Source organism: Glandiceps talaboti, chromosome 18 (assembly GCF_964340395.1).
Source record: "Glandiceps talaboti chromosome 18, keGlaTala1.1, whole genome shotgun sequence".
NCBI lineage: Eukaryota > Metazoa > Hemichordata > Enteropneusta > Spengelidae > Glandiceps > Glandiceps talaboti.
This window is the reverse complement of record NC_135566.1, coordinates 19,999,677-20,006,296: the sequence shown is the minus strand read 5'-3', so window position 1 is coordinate 20,006,296 and position 6,620 is coordinate 19,999,677. Positions and strand designations below refer to the sequence as shown.

At 35.9% G+C, this 6,620-nt stretch overlaps 1 pseudogene across 1 annotated transcript in view; it reads right to left on the bottom strand.

Annotated features, from left to right (window-relative positions):
• Positions 1 to 6,620, bottom strand: part of LOC144449009 (aromatic-L-amino-acid decarboxylase-like) — a 30,375-nt pseudogene that overhangs the window by 438 nt on the left and 23,317 nt on the right. The window contains exons 3-10 of the transcript XR_013482149.1: positions 5,031 to 5,259; positions 4,485 to 4,631; positions 4,135 to 4,318; positions 3,079 to 3,238; positions 1,517 to 1,733; positions 1,270 to 1,432; positions 690 to 796; positions 1 to 65 (exon numbers count right to left, since the gene is read on the bottom strand). The exon at positions 1 to 65 is cut by the window's left edge and continues 438 nt beyond it. The product of XR_013482149.1 is annotated as an aromatic-L-amino-acid decarboxylase-like (transcript). The remainder of the gene's footprint in view (positions 66 to 689; positions 797 to 1,269; positions 1,433 to 1,516; positions 1,734 to 3,078; positions 3,239 to 4,134; positions 4,319 to 4,484; positions 4,632 to 5,030; positions 5,260 to 6,620) is intronic.

Below are 6,620 nucleotides of genomic sequence, written 5' to 3'. Positions count from 1 at the left end.
GGTATCGTAGTAGAAGACTACAATACTGAGTACAGGGGTTGGGTCTGCTACAAATCCATCCATACCTAGTAAAGCAGAACAAAATTGAAGAATGAGTAAGACGCAAGTAAGAATCATAACATCATTATCCAAAACTTCAGAAAACTCGAATTTAAATTGTTCAACCATCACCTATATAGTTTGCCAAGGTAGGTAGGACCATTATTTTGTTTCAGAACACTTCACTTTAATACTAATCCGAACTGGGCCTTTCATACAAGTCAACTATCTCCTATTACATTATTTGCCATATTTTGGCAAGTGAAATGTGCCATATTTTGCCCACGGGGGGGGGGGGGCAATATTATCATACAAGAAAAAGTAGTACCATATGAACATTGACTCTCACATTTTGGCAACCCAAACTCAGGGAAATCATAATGGCATAATTTGAAATTCATTCGTAATCATATAGGTCTAATCGCATGAATTACAAGTATGGGAGTCACAGTGGTCGCCCTTGTTGAGGTTATTCGAGGTCATCAATGACACGTTGGGTTGATCCCCACCCTATCCGCAGATACAAGTGCCTATGTATTGAGGTAAGTAGTAAATGCTATTTCACTATTTGAACTTGACATAGTTCTTCAAGTTAATAGTTCTAGTGTTAATTTTCTCCGTGAAATCCATTTCTAATGGAATACCATTACCTGTTATTTTTTGGTGGATGTATTTTGCTAATAGTAGTTTCTCTTCCAATGCAGCAGCAAATGGTCTGATACCAAATAATTTCAATGGAAGCCACATTCTGAGACCCCTTCGTATAATAGAACAAAACAATATATGAAAAGTTTGTATGCTACTAACAATAAGTCACTGTGAATATGAATATCTACAACAATCTAAATACATGGTTCAACCAAACTGGTGTAATGCTGTAATCTTATAGCATGTTAACTACACAGGACTGCAATAGCACATGTATTTACAAGCTATGGCTCATCAGTGTATAGCATGGAATTACGAGCACGAATGTAGATAACGTGGATCAATATGTGTAGTCAAACAGAAAGAAGGCAAACATCTAGATGAACAGCAACAATTCCGTCATCCTTGCAAAAGTCCATACTAGAGTAAGCTTATATATACACTTCGCAAAAACAATCTCCGTCTGTAAAAACTCGAAGATATAACGAGCCATACAATAGTGTCGATGATTGGTGTCTAAACGCCAATTGACGCTTTTTAACATAACATGACATTTATCTGCACACATATATAGTGTGTTACCTGGAATGCTTTGCTAGTTCAAAAGATAAATCACATGGGGAGTATTCTTCGATATCAGCACAGTCTTGGAGAATACTGGTATTCGATGTCTGTACGTTGGCCTCAAATAATTTGCGTCCTTCGCGAACCAACACCACACCGCTACCAAATGGAAGAAATAATCCTAGAAGATATAGGTAAGTGATACTTCATTGAGTGTTTGTGAACATGAGAAAGACAACTCATATTGTAAGATTTTACATACTACCTTTGTGTGGATCTGCAACAATCGAATTAGTCCTTTCTGCACCCTTAAAATGGTGTTTGACGTCATCCACAAGAACAATGAATCCACCATACGCTGCATCCACATGAAACCATAGATTGTATTCTTCCGCCACATCTGCAATCTGGTCTATAGGATCCACACTTCCAACATAACCAGTGCCTATACTCGCTGCTATTAGGAATGGTTTAAGTCCTTGCTGTTAGATTGTATAAAGAAGACACAGAGTTATTCAAATACAACGTTAACCTACAGGTACCTTTTCAAACATATAACTGAAGAAATTCCATTTCTATTGAAGTCTCGCGGCAATAGAAATATGCTAATGAGTATTTTGAAAACAAATTCTTTTAAAAACTTTGATTACACGATCCAACGTTCCAGCCAACTGGTTCTAACCACTCAAGAAAGTACTTCATCAAATGATTTTGTTTTTTAATACTCTTGTCTACACTGAAGTCAGCTATGCCAAAATAGGTTGTACCCATAAGTCTGTCACGTAAATGTATCACATGTATTCAGAGATCTTTGAAATAGATAAGACATGTTGAATACGTTCTGAGCCCTCTACAATCATCTCATTTTATGTCCATGTGTGTACGGGCACATACTTTACTTGTGTACGTGTGTATAAATTATGTTTACTCCAACAGACATTTTACCAATATGGAGTTTTATATATATACATGTATATATATATATACATGTATACACACACACACACACACACACACACACACACGTGTATATATATATATATATATATATATATATATATATATATATATATATATATATATATAGAGAGAGAGAGAGCACTGTCTTATCAGATTGATACTCACCGAGTTATATATATATATATATATATATATATATATATATATATATATATATATATATATATATATATATATACATTGTATATATATAGGAAGTCAGTGGTAAGATTTATCCGTAGCACAGTGCTCGATACGTCTGCACGCAGAGCGGAGTATATGTTGAGGGTAGAAGAAAATCAAGTAGGGTTTTTCGCCTCTACAAGCCTGTTTCGTGAGTGAATCACTCGTCAGGAGATGCTGATGATGATATATATATATATATATATATATATATATATATATATATATATATATATATATATATATATATATATATATATATATATATATATATATATATATATATATATATATATATATATATATAACTCGGTGAGTATCAATCTGCTAAGACAGTGCTCTATACCGCAGTGGCAGAGCGCAATAGTTTTGGTAGTACTGGACCTCTTTCTTGGTTGTAACTCGGAGGTTCACGCATTGCGCGATCATCAGACAACTGCAGTTGTATATGTATATATATATATATATATATATATATATATATATATATATATATATATATATATATATATATATATATATATATATGAGTCGTGCATACATATTATAAAATAATGTAATGGGAATGGAATTGTAGAAAGAAAAAGTGTATATCAAACCGAACAGTATCCCGTCTCAAAAGACCACAGTGTCATTTTGACTTACTTCTTTATCACTTAAAATGTGATCTTTTAAGTCTGAGACATTCATTGTAAGTGTCTTCTCATCCATGCAAATTTCTCGAATAATGACGTCATGCATTCCCAATACTCTAAGACTCTTTCTTACACAATAATGAGTCAGTTCTGTTAGGTATACCACCACTCTTTTGAAGAAAGAACATGGAAACAAGAACGCCAATTATAGAGAGGACAGATTTCGCTCGTGGTCAATCATCACTATTCACTTGTTGTCCACTCGCAAATAGTGTAGGTGCATATGACTAATTTCCGAGAACGATAAACTACACTATTGTTATTTTAAGTTCATTTATTAAAATCTACAGGTAATGTGCATGTAAACTCCTATCAAAGAAATTACTTCGTAGTATTCAGGAACCAAACACTCAGTGGACGTTTTGAAACGTATCTTTCTTGTACATGTCATAGTTTATATGTGAGAGATCCCGCACCCGGCGGGACGATCATGCAAGGCGGAAGAGTGAGGTGAGGCGTGAAAAACAAAGATAACAGCCGTGAAATCTCACATCATCGTCGAACGTAATTAGTTGAGCAATGTCACTTAGTGCACATCAATTTAGTCTCGTCTTTGCCAAGAAGTTCATGGCATTGACCAATTAGTACAAATATTCATCGATATATTATATATATATATATATAATGGTCAGTGTGATTATTTCACAAATATTGAGCATAATAAAAATTTGAGGTTAAGTCACAGGTGAAAGATTATTGGTAAGGGTAAGGATAGTTAATAGGTAAACAACGTGTGTTTTGAAACACTCTTGAGTACTGATAATAAATAATTGCTGTTAGAATATGCAAATCGCCCTGACATCAATATACTTTGAATATATCAAAATGCAACGATTTTGTATTTCAATTTGCCGCCATGTTTGTTTTTCGCGCAATTATTTATCGCGTTCAGAAGAGGTAATATACTAACAACGCCAAAATATTTTGTTTTCTGAACGCGCCGCGTTGCACCTGTCGCTGATGAGGGCTGACAGCAAAGATGGGACAGGAGCTAGAATATACTGACCTCTCATAGTCTTTTCCTCTAATCTTCTTGCTATCTCTTGCTGTCTGTATGGCGATCAGCGTAGCAGATGTACCACCAGATGTTAAGTTCCCAGCATGGTCCGAAGGATAACCAAACAGACTGGCAACCCATGCTATCAACATGTTCTCCAAGCGAACTGCTTCTGGTGCAGAGTAAAACATTCCTGGGTCGTATAGTAAATGGATAATAGTTAGAACTGTCTGTCTCGGCAGAGACGACATGTATAGTTACAGTGTACCATGTTAATTCTGTGATGAAACTGTACTTTAAAAGTTTGGAAGTGTATATTTAGAACGATACAAATTAGCTGAGTGGTGACATTTTCCTACCTGAAAGTTTGTTTGTTACTGCTGTGAAGTAGTCCCCTAGGGCTGCAGGATATAATGCCCCGCCAGGAATAAAACCAAAGTGCATACCATGGGAAATTTGTATACCAGATTTTAGTACCGAATTCTCATATGCATCAAAGATATCATCTGAAATCAAACGGAAGAGTAACGCCATGTCTTTTTACTGGTGAGAGAGAGAGAGAGAGAGAGAGAGAGAGAGAGAGAGAGAGAGAGAGAGAGAGAGAGAGAGAGAGAGAGAGAGAGAGAGAGAGAGAGAGAGAGAGCGAGCGAGCGCGTTCGTATGTACAATGTGGGTTCATGAACTTTACTCATGCCAGTCAAAAATACTTCAGCCTGGCCATTGCGAATATCGTAGTCTTCAAAAGAATAAATAAACACATTGTTGGCTCGTTTTCAGTGAGTCAGAGGTGTATATGCATAGAAACAAATTGACATGCATAGACACAAGTTTGCTGGTAACGCTTGCAATTTTCGGAAATACTAGCCTTCAATGGTATAAATACTTGTACTTTGGTAACAACTAACCTAGACTACTGCTATTTCCCGTAATGGAATGTTTGAGTATACCAGAGGATGCTTTGTCTCCGGCTTTCATGTATACTTGATATTCTACATTCTCCAATTTCTCTAAGAAATGTTCAGCTCAAGCCGTCACGTTCTTTGTCATTTCTTTCCTATCATCGGGACCAAGGTCAAGGCCTCTGGCTTCTTTCTCCAAGGTTTCAAGTTTTGCACAAAGATCCATTTCAGAAAACTGAGATCAAATAAATAAAGACACATTAACCATTAACATTCGTATTTGAAATCGTGTGTGTGTGTGTGTGTGTGTGTGTGTGTGTGTGTGTGTGTGTGTGTGTGTGTGTGTGTGCGTGCGCATAGATGTGCATAGGTGTGTATAGATGTAACATACCATAATCGGAGGCATTGAACAAAATGGCGTCATCATGGTACTTTTTCTTCTCATGTTGAACGCACATCAATGCTGGACAGGTCATTAGCGTTATCCACTAACCACTAGTTTACAGGGTTATAACTGGTTTTACTCACATCCTCACATTCGAGGATATGTAAACATCACGGTACACAAGGCCTAAAAAATATTTTAGTTCCAGTTACCCAACTCCACCTAGTCTTTCACTGCCGACCCTAAACTATTTTTACGCATTCGAGAAAAACTAATAATAAAAAATGAATAAAGTCTGGCTATAAATAGTGGATGCGGAAACTGAAATCAACTTTAAAAAGGCAATATAAAACTGTCCTAATCTGTAATGGTTTTACGATATGGAAAAAACGGGAAAACATGCCTGAACTAGACACTCGCACATGAAAAAAAATCTCTCCCAAAAATCTACCTACTACCAGGCCCCACCTATTCTAAACTTGAGCGTAATCGGAACCACGCAATTTTTTTTAGGCCTAATGAGAAATTAAAATATATACCTGATGCCGTACTAAAAGTTGGCGTGTTGGTTCACGTGAAGAACTCTTACCTCCCTCGTGTACACTGCATCCAAAACGCAATGGCATACTGATACCATGTGGCTGATATGCATAGCTGTACGTATAGTTTTGGCTATTTGGGTTAAAATTTAACTTGGAAGATGTTCTTTGTTCATTGCGCATGTGCAATAAATTAAATTATCATAGCTCAAGTTCACACAGCATGTTGGTTACAAGCTTCAATTGTGTCATAAAGACAGATTTTTTTGCATGAATGTTACAAAAATTGTACAAAATAACTCAAAGGAACAGTGACTACTGATCACTGATTTAAATAGTTTCAATTTTGGAATGTTTGAATGAAAGTTTGTTGGTGTCGACATTTTGCAATGTCTTGCAAGACTTGCAAGTTACAGAAGACGTGTAATTGTATACTGTACTGCAAGGGTAAACCAAGACAGTCTTAATGTTGTACACATATTACCAATATTTACAGTATCACTTTCTACAGTAAATCCCAAATTAACACAGTGAGTTCTAGAAATGTTTACATATTGTCTGGAGTATTTTGACAAGTTCACAGTGAAGACAAGTTTTTCATAGAAGTAATGGTTTATGATCACTGACATTAAATTTAAAATGATAATTCCTCGAGCACAGTGATGAAATTCA